At 36.9% G+C, this 18034-nt stretch overlaps 1 pseudogene; it reads right to left on the reverse strand.

The window, feature by feature from the left end:
- Positions 1 to 16483: 16483 nt before the first annotated feature.
- Positions 16484 to 17576, reverse strand: LOC138922888 (olfactory receptor 7A17-like; annotated as a pseudogene).
- Between the last annotated feature and the right edge of the window lie 458 nt (positions 17577 to 18034).

An 18034-nucleotide genomic window follows, 5' to 3' on the forward strand; every position in this document is an offset into this window, starting at 1 on the left:
GTAGTCAGATCTGCATCCCTTTGATACATTCCATCCTGAGTCATGTGGGCTGTTTTCCCAGTGGTTCACCACCCCTCAATCATTTAGATCTTGCCTCGGTCCTCTGAATGGGGTGGAAGAGAAAGGTGTTTATTTTGAAGCATCTCATACAGTTGCGGATGTGTGAAGCCAGATGCCCACTCACATGGTCTCACTTTCTTCAGCAGGAGAAATCATGAGCCAAGAAGGGCTCTCATCACTGAGCTATGCTGCCTTGGGGAGGGTTGATGTGAGTAAAGTGAACTTGTTCCTTTTACTCTTTTCCATGCATCCAATCTTGGCTTTTTAAAAATTTTCTTCAACAATATGCTGTAAATTTTGTGATTCATTTCTATACTTCCACAAAGGCTCTCTCATCTGTGTATGATTGTCTAATTCAGCACTCTCCAGGGGCTCCCGGTTCATGGCCAAAAAGGGCTTGAGCTGGTTCATGGGCCACTTCAGGGTCAGATAGTTTATTAATATAATATATAATAATAATATGTAATAATATAATATAATAATAATATAATGTAATATATACTAATGATATAATATATAATATAATATAATTTTGACTAGTTTTTGTAAAGTATATACAGCTGTGATAACAAATAACAGGGATTCCTAGCACAGTATTTGGTGTAAAGAAGCTTTCCTTATGGACAGATATTTAAGATTGATGGAGATGATTAACCTGAGCTATGCTGGGGAGGAGTTGAGGGAAGACTCCATGCTGACCACGGGTGCATTTAGACTGAGCACATACAGATTTACAGCAGTAAATAGATACCAAAGCAAGCGAATTCTCACAAGGAAAACTCATAGCAAAGAATATGCAATCCCTAGAGTCTCTCCTAAGTAGCTGATGTTTTCTAGGAAGTCAGAGAATGAAAACTGGCAAGAAAAAAAAGAAAAATTAAGAATAACGTACTAATCCTTTATCTAAAGCCATAATGGGGTTATTTTATTGATAGATAACATAGCAGTTTACCTCTCAACTCTGTTGACCCTAGTCCTGGCTATGTGACTTGTCCCATGAAAGTGTCTTGTCCCATGAAACATGAAAAGGATTCATATGTGAACCTTCCAGGAAGAAAACTGAGAGCCTTCGTGGGGTTCAGTATTTTTTTTTCTTTTCTCTGCCTACAATCAGCAATATTCCAGAGAGAAGTTGTCCCTACAACGTAGAAAATATGGAAAAGAGGCAGAAACAACTTGCGGTGGACATGAACAGTGAGTAAGAAGTCAACATTTGCTTTTATAAACTACTAATTTTTTTACCCAGCTTTCCTTTAACCATCATAGCCTAGCCCACACTAACTGATACACTCTTGATAATTTTCCTGGCTCAGGTCCTATCCTAAAGATGAATTGTTGCCACAAATAATAGATCTATAATTTGTAGTTACAGGAAAACAGAAAGACCAATGGAAAAAAATCTTTTTTATTGATCATATATGCCATTGGTGTCACTAAACTAAATAAATCTAAATTTAAATATTAAATCCTATTACACAACATTCTATCCCCAAATACTCTATCTTAGTCTGGCTTAAATTAAAGTATTTGGTAACAATCTCTTAAACAGACCTTCAGTAGACTCTTACATAATTATTTACACTTACACTAGTGGTAGAGTAAAATTGAAATAACATTAAATGAAATATGAATTTTAAAATTGTGTAATAACAAGATAATTGTTATATGAGAGACTTTTTGTAAAGGAATAATGTATTCAGAAGTCACAGCTAATTATCCATGCATATTTCCTTTAAAGAGCAACCAATTACAATGCAACTGATTCATCCCAATTGGCTTCTGTTACCTGATTTATTAGAAGATAATTAGAATTTGGAAAGTAGTATCCTAACATAATTGGGTCTAGAAAAAAAGGAAAGAGGAAAGAAACTAGAGGTGAGTTGAATTTTTTTGAATTAAGAATTTGCATAGTAGTGTTGAAATATACGCAAAGGACGTGGGTGAATAGCTAGACAATTATATTAATAGCATTTGAAGTGGCACAGGGATGGGTATTTGGAGAACTATAATAAATTATTTAGGATTATGGAGGAATGTAGGGATTTTGGCATTTAATCTTGGTATTTAGTATAACAATGAGCAAAAGAAGGACACAACTGGCTTATGTTTTTTGGAAAAGCTCACTATGGAAAATGTGTTGAGAGGAATACTGAAATATAGGATAGGGGAAGAGAACTGAGAAAACTGTTGAAGATATTGCTCCAGGCAAAAACTGACATGTCTTGACCCAGGATAGAAGAACTGAAGATGATGAGATAGGATCAAGTTTCAGTATAATGTGAGCCAAAAAAATTTGCTGATAGATAGGGTTTAAAAACAGAAAGGAGCCAAAAATAACTTCAATTATTTTCTTTGAATTTTCTGCGGTTAACTATCTGAGGAGCAGGATGCATTTTTTCCATAAGGATGGAGAGATTAAGATACTGTTTTGCACTATTTAGATTTTAGAAACTATTCACACATCCAAATATCACTAGCAAGTAGGCAGTTGTATGTGTGAGTCAAGTTTAGGCATGAACTCTGAACTAGAGATATTTATAACTGAGAATTCTCGACTGCAGATGCTAGGTAAAGCAATATGAGTGGATGAAAGAGAAGAGAAGAAAACAGAATTCTCCTATTCTGAAAATGCTGCTATTCACTAAAGGGAGAAAACAAGATAGTACAGAGAAAGAAAGAAGTATTGCCAAAGTGAGGTTCTCGTTGTCAAGACCAAAACTGGATCTAGTGCACAAGTGTAGGATTGAGGCTCTGAAAAAGCACAGAAAGCTCCTCTATAGTAAAAGGAGAATAGATAGAGTACATAGACACAGATGCAAATGGTGGGTAAGGGGAAATCTGTTTGAAGTTCACTTCTAAGAGGTACACCTGATATTAGGGAGCATGGTTATACAGGTATACCTTGTTCTATTGTGGTTCACTTTATTTTGCTTTGCCGATATTGCAGGTTTTGCAGGACCTTCCACCAGCAAAAAGATTTTGACTCACTGAAGGCTCAAATTATGGTTAGCATTTTGTAACAACAAAATTTTGCCAGTTTTCTTGTTTTTTTTCTTTTTTTTTGTGGTGAGGATGATTGGCACTGAGCTAAATTCCATTGCCAATCTTCCTCTTTTGGCTTGAGGATGATTGTCCCTTAGCTACCCTCTGTGGAGATCTTCCTCTATTTTGTATGTAGGAAACCTGCACAGCGTGGTTTAATGCGTGGTGTGTAGGTCTGTGCCTGGGATCTAAACCTGTGAACACTGGGCTGCCAAAGCAGGGCACATGAACTCAACCACTACATCACTAGGCCAGCCCCAACAATAAAATATTTTTAATTAAGGTATGTACATTGGTTTTTTTAGACATAATGATATTGTCCAGTAGACCACATAATGCATAATACACTTCAGTATAGTGTAAACATAACTTTTATATGCGTTGGGAAACCAAAAAATTCATTTGACTCATTTTATTTTATTATTTGCTTTATTGCAGTGGTCTGGAACAAAGCCCACAATATTTCTGAGGTATGCCTATAAAGAAAATCAGTCACTATCACTGTATTTCTCCTCCAACATGTTTTATAGGTGCTGATATGGAGACTGTGAAGAGTTGTCTTTAACCAATGTGTGATCCAAGAAGCAAACATGATGAAGCAATAAGGAGGAGGGGAGCTGAGCGTGTATATGAAAAGTAACAATGGATAGTGGAATTTAAGCTGTATCGGGAGAGAACTGAGAATACGTTTGAAAGGAAATGCAAAAATTTTAAAATAAAAAGTATATTACTGAGAGTTGAGAAGTTCAGAACTTGGAGTGTGAAGTACTATCCATCTCATTGGCATTCATCCTCATAGCCAGCACGAGCTTCTTTCTCAACTAAACATGATTCTCTCCTGTGAGATTGCTCTGGCTGCAGCAGACTGCTCCTTCCAAGTGTTGGAAAGTCTGGGTATTTTTCACAACTAAGGAGTGTCCCTTAAGAAATGATAGGCAGGAGTTGGTGGATAAAGACATCAGCTTCTTCTCCTTTTGTTAATACAATTCTGGGATGTTCTGCACAGTCGACTTGGACTCTGAGCAGTCACTTATATTGGGGGAGACTGAAAAGTTCATGGACCCATATTAGGAAGGCATATGGAGGCCAGGTGATTATAGGAATCCTAGTCACCATTATCTCACTGTGTTTTCAAGCCCATAGACATACTTGTGATAATTTCTACAATCCCTTGGTGCATAATGTGATGAATACAATTGGAAACTGGAAGAACACCCACATGCATTGTCTAACCTTTGGACCAGGACTAATTTAATAAAAAAAGTCCAAATTAAATTCCCCGAAATTGTCCTCTTGGATAGACTAGTAAGTCAAAGCCATTCTACATCCTGGGTGGAATACTAGAGGATTGTGTCATGATCAAAAACTTAAAAATGGAGTGTGCTGTCCCCAATCATACCCATACACCAAACACTGAAAATACAAATACTGAAATCTAAACAGATCAGATGCAAACTGAATCAAGCAAACTCAACCACAGTTGCTGTGCCAGATGTGGTACTTTATGAAAATATGTCCCAAACCTTCTGGCCATTGGTATGTCATCATTAATCTGGAGGATACATTATTTTAATATCTATAGGGAAAGATGATCAAAAGCAATTCCCATTGCCCTGGGATTGATGGCAGTACACATCTATGCGTTCCCCAGAGCTGTGTGAAACCCCTTGCTCTCACACAATATCACCACAGAAGATCTAGATCTTCTAGACATTTCAGAGAATAGCATATTTATACTCCAATTTGGTGGTATTATATTAATCACATCTGCTTAGCAGGAAATAACATACAATCCTGATACCCTTTGATGTATATATGCCTCAGGTGTGTCAGATATAGTATCATTCCTTCAGCACACTAACACAATCTGAGCTTCTATGAAACAGGAAAATGCATTCTTTTCCATCTCTCTCAGAAAGAAGGACTAGAAACGGTTCTTGCTCTCTTGGATGGATATGGTATATATTTATAGCCTTTACCAGGGTAATAGTGTTTCTCTAATCTTCCCTAATAATCTGTTCCTAAAACTGGACAATATGAATAACCTATAGAACATCACTGTGGCCCACTAAATCAATGACATCATGCTGAAGGAGACCTGGCATGAAATGTGGTTGTTCTTGCACGCGAGGCATCCACAAGACTGGCTGGACTTTTCTGCAAACAGAATGTTCTGCCTGGTGAACTCACAAGGCCCCAGGGAAAACATTGCTTGCAAACAAGGATGTTTTATCAGTTCCTCAAAAGGAACAAGCCTGGGACCTTGGGAGTTTGAAACATTATGAAGGAACCTGTTATAAACAGATGTGTAGGGGAAAGGTCATTATTGTGGGACGCTTGCGCAGGTTTAGGTCATTGACTCACTGCTTTGGCAAAAGGCTGGCTTTGTTTAGAGGCTATAATAATAAAGAGCTCGAGGAGCTTGAGAGGAGAAGACTACTACACAACAACCAGTGTTCGTGTATTCATTTTGTCAGCAGCATCATGCTAATCGTAATGGATGTGAAAAAAATTTGCAAGTGTAATTGAGGCTCTAGATATGCTCAGAGGATGGGAGATAAACAGTGAAGATTCAGAAGCTGACCATATCAGTAAAATTTTTAAGAGACCAGTACTCTGGGGTAAACACAGGGGACAAATAATTATTATCTTGCCCTTCTTATCATGAAGGAAAGACAATGTCTGATAGGCCTCTTTGGATTTGGAGGCAGCATTTTCAACATTTGGAATGACTTCTCCAAACAATCATTTGGGTAATACAGAAAGTGTCAGGTATGAGTGGAGCCAGAGTAGGAAATCACTTTGGAGCAGATCTTGGCTGAAATGCTGGTGGCCTTGATGTTTGTGCTACTTTCCAACAGACTCTGTGTCACTGGCGGTTTCAGTGGTGGGAAGAAATACCAAATGCATTTTGTGGTGAGCTCAAATAGCAGAATCAGAACGTAGACTTATAGAGTCCCAGAGAAAGTCTATATTTATGGAAGCATATAGTTTTTAGTAGTTCCAAGAATTCTACTGTGCCTTGGCAGAGAGAGTATCTGACCATGCCATCAAGTGACAATGGATCAAAACTGCCCGTTATAAGCTGTGTTTTCTCAGATCCGTCAGGTAACAAGCTTGAACATGCCTAAGAGTGATTTCTTACAAGATTAAATTGGTGCATTCAAGATTAGGTATAAGAAGGACCCAAAGCACTGTGATATAAGCAGATCCCCTTATATCACTAATGTTGTATCTATGTCTCTTCCTCAGGTCATAGTTATGACCAAATAAGGGGTTTGCTGTAATTAGCTGATAGAGAAGGAAAAAATTCAACTTGGATGATGTATGGTGTAGCTTTATATGTGATGGCTTTGAAAGACAATGGTGATGGAGGAGTATGTCTAATAGAGTTTTGGGTGATGCACCTGGTCATTCACTTTGCATAGAAAGAGAAACACTTCAAGGTTAGAATATGTATGATATGTATATGCAGTGGCAGATGGCTTTGAATGTTTCCCGGGGAGATGGATGGAGAATAATTGAAAGACTGGAAACAAGGAAGACTTGAGGGGATGTGAGGAGACACATTGGAGTGGCTATGAAATACGTGGTATTCTTTGAAAACACCCATCAGAGAATATCCACTATAGGTAAAGTACTAAACAAACTAGGGGAAATAGAAGACTTTTCTATTTGATGCCAATTAGCCTTTGGTATTGGCTGGAAAATGCACATAATAATGTAGTACCCATGTTTTCAGGGTAGGAACTTGTGCATGGGTCCCATATAACAGACTCCTACTAACCAATGTTGATCCAGATACAGTCAATGCCAAATCTCCAACCTGTGAGTGAAAAACACCAATGCTGAGCTCTCCTGAGGCACTGTCTCTGGAAGAAATCATTGGTCAGTTGATTCAAGGATAATTACATTGGACCACTTGCTCTCAGTACAGATTGATTTTGATCAAAGTAGACAAATATTCCAGAAATGGAGTTTCTTTTCTTACCCAAAGTGCATTAACTAGTGCAATTGAGCATGTTTCATTAACCAACACTGGATCTCACATCACATTTCAGCAGACAAAATAACTCAAATTACAGCACAGGAGATGTAGCAGTGAACACAGGACCATTGGATTCACTGTTGTATCACACATTGCACCACCCAAATCCTGCCAGTCTGAATGTGCGTTATAACGGCTTGTTGAAAGCACCATTAAGGTAACACATTCAATGATTAGAGATGGCATGTAGGTGGGTAGGGGGTCCTTTTTCAGGATTTGTTATTCTAAATCAATTAACAGTATAAGATTCTGTATATGTATTTGGTAGAATACATGCTTCTAGTTATCAAGATATGGAGATTGGTGTGGCAACATTTACCATTGTGACCAGTGGCCCACTTGGGGAATTTGTGCTTATATTTCCCTCAATTCTTCATCACAGCTGGATGGGAGGCTCTGTTTTCCAAAGGATGAACAATTCCACCAGGGTAACTGCAAAAATTCCATTGAACTTTAGGTACAGCTGTCCCCTGAGAACTTTGAGCTTGTCATGCAAAGCAAGAAGTAGCGAAAGAGAAGTCACCATCCTGGTTTGGGTAAGTGACTTTGTCATTGGGAGATGTTAGGGCTACTGTTAAACAGAGAGGACAAGGAAGAATATGCTTTGTTACTCAGGTGATCCATTTGAGTACCTCTTGGTACTTCCTTGTCCAATTATGACAATGAGTGGATAAGTGTACCAGAGAAAACAATATAAATTCTAAGTCACATTACCAGGTAAACCATGTGTCCATTGGTTGTAGAGCCAACATCAGGTTGTCCAAATAAACTTCCTTTAAAAGTTTTCCTAGAGAATCTCAGTTGAATATTGGAACTTGTCTCAGAACTATTATTCTATTCTGTTAATTAGTATTATATTATACTATATTTAATAATTATTATGTTAGTAAGGAGAGAACTTCTCCAGCAATTATAAACAATAGTGGATACACATGGCACAATCCATGTGACATGAAACAATAAGTGTTGGAGAAGATGTGAAGAGAAGGGAACTCTCATACACTGCTGGTGGGAGTGAAAACAGGTGCAGCAACTATGGAAATAGTATGGAGTTTCCCCACTAAATTAAGAATAGATCTGTCATATGATCCAGCTATTCAATTGCTGGGTATTTATCCAAAGAACTTTAAAGCACAAATGCATAAAGATACATGCACCCCTATGTTCATCACAGCATTATTCACAACAGCCAAGACTTGGAGGCAACCTAGGTGCATGCCAAAGAACAAATGGATAAAGGAGACAGGTTATATATACACAATGGAATACTATTCGGCCATAAGAAATTATGAAATTGGGCCATTTGTGACAACATGGATGGATCTTGAAGGTATTATGATAAGTGAAATAAGCCAGAGGGAGAAAGTCAAATACTGTGTGATCACACTCATAAGTAAAAGACAAAAACAACTACAAACACATAGCAACAGAGATTGGATTAGTGGTTACCATAGGAGAAGCTGGGAGCAAGGAGGACAAAAGGGGTGACTGGGCACATGTATGTGGTGATTGATTGTAATTAGTCTTTGGTTGGTGAATATGATGTAATATACACAAACTTCAAAACATATTACGATGTACACCTGATATGTATATAATCTTATAAACCAATGTTACTGCAAGCAACAAAATAAAAATCATAAAAAAATTATTTAAAAATAAATTCTTCATCATTCAAATGAAAAAAATAAATTAACTAAAAAATAAAATAAAAACAACGACAAAAAAAATACATAGCATTGGAGATTGGATTGGTGGTTACCAAAGGGGAAGGGGGAGGAGGGAGGGCAAAAGGGGTGATTAAGCTCACCTGTGAGGGGATGGACTATAATTAGTTTTCGGGTGGTGAACATGATGTAATGCACACAGAATTCAAGATATGATGTACATCTGAAAAAATAAAATACTATTTAAAAAAATAAAATAAAATAAATTGAGTAGTTTCAAAACAACTGTAGTAAGGGAAATTGAGTGGAGAATCAAGCAATAAGTGAAACAGGATATAAAATAGCAGTAATATAATCATATTGGAATAGATTCATAATTAAATTATGAAGAACCTAGAAACAAGTATGTGTATATGTATACATATATGTATATACAAAAAATTCCTAGAATATTTTATCCAAAGCAGATTTTCAGTTGTTATTTGCTGAAGGATCAGGAATTATGTCTCAATGAATATGAATATTCACCCTATGCCAAAGGTATATTCCAATTTAGTTGGAAAATTTGAATTGCTAAGTAAAAGCTGGCATAAATGGCTATCTATCTGGAAGAATATGAAATTGGTCGCCTCCCCTCAGGCATCTTAAGAAATGAAAAAGAACTTCAATCCCAATGTAAGAGTAACCAATATATTTTAGATGAAGATTTCAAAAGTCACACAAAATTTACAGGTAGAAAAAACCATCTTAAATAAGGCAAGAACCTCAGTAGTAATAAGATGGACATATTTAAACAAAATGTTTTTAAATTTATGGTCAAAAATATCTTCTAAAATTCAATTGAACCATGTGATATGTAGAAATTATTTGAAATGCTAATTACTGTAGAAAAATGGGAAAATACAATATAAGCATATGATGATAATAGGCAAGTCAAAATGTTGATGACATTTATGTAGTTTGGTGAAACAGTAATGATTTAGGAAAACAAGAAGAAATGTTTTTTGCACTCATCATCCTTGGAAAACTATCAAAGAACTGTCAGCTTGATCGGGGTTGGACTTTCTAAACTGGTAGCAAAAGGGGTACTCTCCAATTTTTTTGATGGAAAAGTAAAGTGACACAAGATCGGGAAACAACCTGAAGACACCTATAAATATTACAACTAATGATATTCATCAACTCAGGTTTTCTCAGTCTTGGGACTATTGACATTCTGGGCCAGATCATTCTCTGTGATGGGGTCTGTCCTATGCATCAGAGGATGTTTACAGTATCCCTGGCCCCCACCTGCCTTTCTGCTGTGTGAGAGACGAACTGCCTCTGGATACAGCTCAATGTCCCCAGCAGACAAAATTTCTTCCATTTAGAACCACGGTTTGAACATAATCTCAACACGTTCTTCTAGCATTGATATACTAGTAATTTGATGATAATGAATATGGAAGACCATCAAAAGTGTAAGTAGCACAGTTGCACTGAAATATTCTATAGCTATTGACACAAACACATTAATTAATTAATTAATAAGGCAAACAAACTCAATGATCTTTTGCCTCTGGCCTAAGTTGAATTGGCTCTCAGCTGACAACAGGTAAATACTCTTGGCTTCCATTCTGTTTGACATTCTCATGCAGGGTCAATTGGGTTATTGGATTCACCTGAATAAAAAAGAAAATCTCTGTCCCCAGACAAAACAGCAGCAAGGATTGAAGAATTGGACCCCAGCCAGAATTAGAACTCCAAAAACACAAACAGAAAAAACAAAAGTATGCTTCATCTAGCCGAAGTTTACACACTCAGAGGCTGGAGATGGAAAGGTATTTAGAGCTACCCGTATCTGCTCATTAGGCACATTTCCCTCCTGCTACTCCAACATCTAAGAACATGAATCCTCTGTGGAAAACTGTTAAGAAAGACATTTTTTTTAATGATTGTTCCCAAGAGACAAGTTTGGAAGTTAAGCGAATTCAGGTTTCTTTTACTCCTTCTCTATGAACCTGATTCCCTTCCAGATCTCTAAATCTCCCAGCTCCTAATCTTCAGTAGGAGTAAAGTTTTCTCCAAGTCTAAGACTGAGCAATCTGTCTGGGTTAGGTCACTCGTATCTTCAAAGCATTGATTTGTGGTGGGGACACAGCGCTTGATATCTCCAGACAATGTCTATTCTCCTTTAACAAAAGGGTCGGGAGGGACTGAGTTCTTTTGATAATGAAACTTGGGCACTACATGCATTATGTGGTGCAGTGTACTTCATGACACTTTTTACATAAACTACAAATCTCATAAGAGCTGTCATTCAGTCCCTCATTCTAAAATATTTGTTAATGGCGAGAGATATATTTAGATCTTTTTATGTATTGTAACCTGAGCTCAGCACCTTAAAGAGATTGTCAGATTTAGTTTTTATAAATGTTTTATCCATGAAGGAGTACCTTTATGAACTCCATTCTCATTGCACAAATGGGGCTTGGTGGGGCTTAATGGTCTGCCAAAAGTTTATATCTAAGTATGTGATGAGCTTTGATTGTAATTCTGTCAAGATGCTTCTAGGGAAGTAGCTCTCCTCCAGAAATGATTTTTCCCCTGGGAATGTTTGGCAATGCCTGAAGGGATGCTGATAAACACTAACAATCTACAGGAAAGCACCCCCCAAATGTTATTATTCTACTGTAAGTGTTAATGGTAAAAGGTGAGAAAACCTATTCTAGACCAGTACTCTCCAACTCCAATGAACCTATGAATCAACAAGGATCCTACCAAAAATGTCGGATCTGATTCAGCAGGTCCTGGTGGAGCCAGAGAGTCTACATTTCCAACAAGCTCCCTGGTGCTATTGATGCTTTAGTTCTGGTCGGTGGATCATCTTTGAGTAGCAAGGCTGTGATTTCATGTTAGAGTCAGGTGTAGGTAGTTTAAGTCTTCTGCACTAAAAAGCATCTCTGCGTCCAATTTTTAAGGAATATTGCATTTACTCATTTCAGAGTATGGGGTAAATTCTGTGCTTGTTTCTTTTATATGATAGTCCTTAAGTGAAACAAAATAATACACACCCAGAAGATACTTTGTAGAACAAGGGCTTACAAAGTACGTGCACATCTTAATCCCCAGTACCTTTAAATACGCTATTGTTCATAGCAAGGGAGGATTAAGGTAGCCAATTCAATTCACTAGCTTCCTTGGGTAAGAGCATTTTATGTTGAAAACCCACATTAATTTTTTTAAAAAATGAATTGATTTGGAAATCGTCTGCCCCATCACCTGCTACAGGGGATTCTTAATTGAACAAATGTAAATATGGTTCTGACTAGGATTTTATTGTGATCTTAAGATAGAAATAGTAATTCATTATCAAAATTAAGGTCACGCATTTTACTTTAAATCTTTGTGTCTATATTTCTACATTATTTTATTTCACATTAATTTAAACATTCACTCTTTTCATTTATATCCTTCCAACTTCCTCTCATTTACTTTCAACATAAAATATGGAATTGTATATGTCTCTGTGAGTACACATGTGTGTGTGTGCTTATTTGAAAGAACAATGTATACAAACACACAGATAGATAGATAGATAGATAGAACCTTTATCCTTCAATGCATTCTTTGGACTAAAAACAATTTTCCACACGTCTTATTCATTTCTCTCAATATCAATTGAAGTTATGTTTATTTTCCCACATCACGTTCAGAAATAAGGAAGCTGAGGCTCAGGGAGCTTAAATTTTTAAAAATTATGTAACAAATCAGTTGAAGCTTACAAGCACCATCTTAAATTACACACAAATAGAAAAGCCTCTTTAATTCATCAAACTGTACACTTTAAATATGCAGTTTATTTTGTGTAAGCATGCACCAAAATTTATTTAAATAAAAACCTCTAATGATCCACGGCTGAGGATCTAGACCACATATAGCTGATTCCCACTTAAGAGGGGGGGAAGATATTTCTTCTAACTGGGAAAAAAGCAAAGTGTCATAAATAGTGTAGTAACAGTAGAATTAAATTTCATTAACTCACATGATGAACTCACTTTTTTCTGTAAATAGAAGATTTACCTAGATATCAAAATGGAATAAACTCACCATGAATTGGTTCAAAACAGAAGAGATTAAAGCCTCTCACAACATCATGGATGAACCTCAGACACAATGCAGAAATTCTCAGCTTACTACACTCTCATGAGGAGCCCAGCAGAGATGAGAACCACTCCCCAGCATATAACTTGATTTGATAATAAAGGTATTATGGTATCCCATGTGACATAGGATGGTTTGTTATACAGCAATAGCTAACTGATACCAATAATCAAAGTGAAAAGACTGAGGGCAAATTATAATTATAATCTGCTGCTTTTTATTTTTGGCATACGATCTGATATTTGAAGAGAACATTCGTGGCCATTCTCTTATTCAAGTTTTCTTCTTCTAACTGCATTAACAAATGAATACCTTGTCTTTCCCTTCCAGGTAGTTAGGAGAGTTTGGAAGGACGTGAATGTTTGCAGAACTGGTAACCCTGAATCACACAACTGAGCAAGATATCAAGCTCTCTTGTGAATCAACCTCTGATATAAGAATGAAGAAATTCCTGAGCGTTAAGTAGACATGAAATGGATGATATTGACATTGCTCATTCATTGTCCCTTTTGTACTAATGACAAATATTTTAAGAGGTGAACTATTTTGTAGAGCAATTGAAAAAGTCATATTTGTAGGTAGCATTATAAGTTTTCAAGCAGAAACAGAAAGATAATTCAGTATTACAACATAAAATATACTAACAAATTCTTCAACTCAATGAATAAACCACCTCACTGGTGGATACCAATCTTCTGTACTTCAACGAATACATGCAGGGCATGAAAAAGAAATATTTTGCATAGTAATAAAATGGTGGGTTTGAAATTTTGCTTCCTTGTATTTATGGTGGTTGCCAACGCTAAGATCATATTAGGTCAATCTATTTATTCAAATTTATCTTTTCATGTAGATTCCACTAAGACACGTACATTTGATAATCAATTTTGCCAGTGATTATGGCAGGCATTCTGGACACCGAGTTGAAAAATGCAGTAAAACCAGGAGAACACTTATAAAACACAGTAGCAAGTTTTTAGTATAAGTATGTCACAGTAAGCTATTTTATTTTAATGTAATTCCCTGGAATTAAGTTTTTGATTTCTGAGGCATCCATTTCAAAGACAATCTTGTTGAATAAATACGTTGTCAGTGGTATGACAGAGCTACTAGGTATGTATCCAGACCACCCCAACCCATGGAGTTCCCATTTTAAAAAGCCCTGGGTGGGGGCCAGCCCCATGCCTAGTAGGTAAGTTGGCCATGCTTTGCTTTAGTGGCCCAGATTCAGGTCCCAGGAGTGGATATACATCACTCATCAGCAGCCGTGCTGTGGTGGTGACCCACAGACGAAATAGAGGAAGATTGGCACAGGTGTTAGCTCAGGCCAGTCTTCCTCAATCAAAAAGAGGAAGATTGGCCACAGATTTAAGCTCAGGGTGAATCCTCTTCACCAAAAAAAAAAAAAAAAAAGCCTTGGTTAACCCAGATATGTGAACACATGAGTGGCCCTGCTTTTCCCTCTCCATGCTCTAATTTCCCTCTTCTGTTTTGTTTGTTTGTTTTAGGTAAAATTAGCATATCACGTTATGTAAATTTTAAATTTGCTACTTTAGAGTTCATCTGTTTAAACTACAAAGTAGTCACCACCAAAAGTCTAGTTACTATTCATCACCATACATTAGACCCGCTTTACCCATTTTGTCCACCCCCCAATCTCTTCCCCTCTTGGAGCCACCAATCTGTTCTCTGTATCTATGAATTTGCTTTTGTTTTATTTGTTGTGGTTTTTTGGATTCCATATATGCGTGGAATCATATGGTATATGTCTGTCTTTGACTCATTTCACTTAGCATAATATCCTCAAGGTCCATTCATGTTGTTGCAAATTGCAAGATTATATTCTTTTTTGTGGCTTAATAATATTCCATTCTATATATATGCCACATCTTTAACCATTCTTTCATCACTGGACGCTTAAGTTGTTTCCATATTGGCTATTGTAAATAATGCTATAATGAACATAAGGGGTCATATATCTTTACAAATCAACATTTTTGTATTGTTTGGGTAAAAATTCAAAAGAGGGATAGCTGGATCATTTGGTATTTCTATTTTTAGTTTTTCGAGGAATTTCCATACTGTTTTCTATAGTGGTTGCACAAATTTACATTACTACCAACAGTGTATGAGTGTTCCCTTTTTTTCACATTCTCACCAACACTTATCATTTCTCATCTTTTTAATAATAGCAATTCTAACAAGTGCTAGGTTATATCTCATTGTGGCTTTGATTTGCATTTCCCTGATAATTAATGATGTTGAACATCTTTTTATGTGCCTGTTGGCCATCTATGTGTCTTCCTTGGAAAAATGTCTGTTCAGATTTTCTGCCCATTTTTAATTAAGATTTTTGTTGTTGTTGTGTTATATGAATTCTTTATATATTTTGGATATTACCTCTTTTGGGATACATGATTGGAAAATATCTCCCATTCAGTAGGTTGACTTTTCATTTTGATGATGGCTTCTTTTGCTCTTCAGAATATTTTTAATTTGATGTAGTTCCATTGATTTATATGTGCTTTTATTTCCCTTGCTTTGGAGTCAGATCCACAAAGATATCACTAAGACTGATGTCAAGGAGGTAATTTCTTTTGTTTTATTCTAGGAATTTTATGGTTTCATGTTTTACATTCTAGTCTTTAATCCATTTTTAGTTAATTTTTGTGTGAGGTATAAGATAGTGGTCTACTTTCATTCTTTTGCATGTGGCTGTCTAGTTTACCTAACACAATTTATTAAAGAGACTCCACTATTATGTTTTAAAACCCCTAGTAAAGAGTGAACATTCAAAACCCTAGCCACCCTGCCTGTGTACTCCAACAGAGGCAGAGCCCCCAGTTGACATGCACTCTCTCTCTCCTTCTATCTTGCCTTTAGACATCCCTGCATGGTCCTTGGGAATGTCATGTACTCTCCAGGATCTGTGAGTAATAAATCTTATTTTTTTAAAGTTTGCCATTTTTTATTCATGAGATGCATCTTGCAATTATAATAAGAACCACAAAGGCCGGTCCAGCCATAGCATAAGCTCTGTTTTGGAAATGTCTGTGGGGGTTTTCCATAAGTAATATGAGCCCAGGTGAGAGCCTTAGGCATTGCTAGCCAATAGCATCAGCATCAATAGACTCAGATCAAATGGAACATTGTTAAAGTCAACATTATCAAGAAGGGTAGTTAAGGTAATGATGTAAAAAGAATGGCAAAGTGAAAACCAGTGGTTGCATATTTTTCCTTAAAACAAAATTATATAAATGGATTTAGGTACCAAGTATACATATTTTTTTTCTTAAGAGTAATACAACTCATGATTATTCCTTCAGGAAAACTAGCAAAAATTACTTTACATGATATATGTCATTTGAGAAGAAATTAATTTTAATAAATCTAAATTGTCCATGTAAGATACAAAAAATTCAAATATTTCTGATTCAAGATTGGAAAAACTTTTAGAATGCATGGGAATAGACAAGGGGAAAAACTGTCTATATATCAGAGTAGAAGCCTAATAAAGTGAGTTATTTAAATTGAAGTTGAATTCAAATAAATGGAAATTCCAGGAAATAAATAGAAGGAGTAAGCTCTACTTCTACAATCTGATCAAAGAATAGCAATTTCTACCTCTGATGATTTGAGTCCTGCAATCATGGGAATTTCTTCTGCCCCAGGACAATCATTCCTTATATAAATGACAAGCCGATGATTCTTTTCAGAGCCCTCTTGATGTCTTTGTTTCTCAGGCTATAGACAAAGGGGTTCAGCATGGGTGTGACAACAGTGTACATCACTGAGGCTACTGTGCTTGAATATGAGCTGTGGGTAGCAGCAGAGCTAAGGTACAGTCCTAGGATTGTACAATAAAATAAAGAAACAACTGAGATTTGAGATGCACAGGTGGAAAATGCTTTATACTTTCCCTGAGCTGATGAGATTCCTCGTACGGAGGAAACTATCTTAGAGTATGAGTAAAGAATCCCAGTAAGGGAAACGCCACCCAACAGCCCAGATGCAAAATGCATCACCATGTCATTAAGAAAGGTGTCAGAACAGGCAAGTTGGACCACCTGATTGATTTCACAGAAAAAGTGGGTGACTTCCAACTCTGTACAGAAGGACAACCACAACACCATGAAGCTTTGTAACAAGGAATTCAAGGCACTCATCATCCAAGATACCAGAACAAGCATTCCAGATTACCAGGGTTTCATGACAACTATGTAGTGCAGAGGGTGGCAGATGGCCACAAAGTGGTCATAAGCCATCACAGCAAGGAGAAAGTTGTCCAATCCAGCAAAGAGTAGGAAAAAGTTTATCTGGGTGATGCAGCCCTCATAGATTATGACTTTGCTCTGTATGTGGATATTATGCAGCATCTTTGGGATGGTTGTAGAAGTAAAACAGATGTCTACAAATGACAGGTTGGAGAGGAAGAAGTACATGGGTGTGTGGAGGTGGGAGTCTAGGCTGACAGCCAGGATGGTGAGCAGGTTCCAAAACACAGTGATCAGGTACATGGAAAGGAAAAACCCAAATATGAGGGGCTGCAGTTCTGGTTCCTTTGACAATCCCAGAAGAAGAAATTCTGAAATTGGTGTATCATTCCTTGATTCCATGCAGTGGAGTTGACTACCAGAAAAGAAAACAAAACATGACTAATTTTCTCAAAAATTGGCATTGCAAACAGTTGAAATTCTACAATTTACATATTGCATTCAAAACGTCAATACCTATAATTTCTGTATGGAACTTGCCTCCTGTGGGAGACCCCCAGTGCTGTCTCTGAATAGAAATTCCTGTTGCACTCTTGGTTTTTTCCAGGAGGTCATGTATTCTATACTTTTAATGAGAAATTCTGTCACATATTGGAGGCTGAGCAACTTCTAGGAAAAGAGCACAGGGTGCTGAGAAACAATAATTTCAACAGTTTGACAATGGAGAAAGCATATATGCAAACAAAAAATTATATAAATTGGGGCCAGCCCAGTGGCACAATGGTTAAGTTGACATGTTCTGCTTCAGCGGCCGGGGGTTTGCCAGTTTGGATCCCAGGTGCGGACCAAAGCACTGCTTG

The sequence above is a fragment of the Equus caballus genome, unplaced genomic scaffold (genome assembly GCF_041296265.1).
Source record: "Equus caballus isolate H_3958 breed thoroughbred unplaced genomic scaffold, TB-T2T haplotype1-0000016, whole genome shotgun sequence".
Lineage (NCBI taxonomy): Eukaryota > Metazoa > Chordata > Mammalia > Perissodactyla > Equidae > Equus > Equus caballus.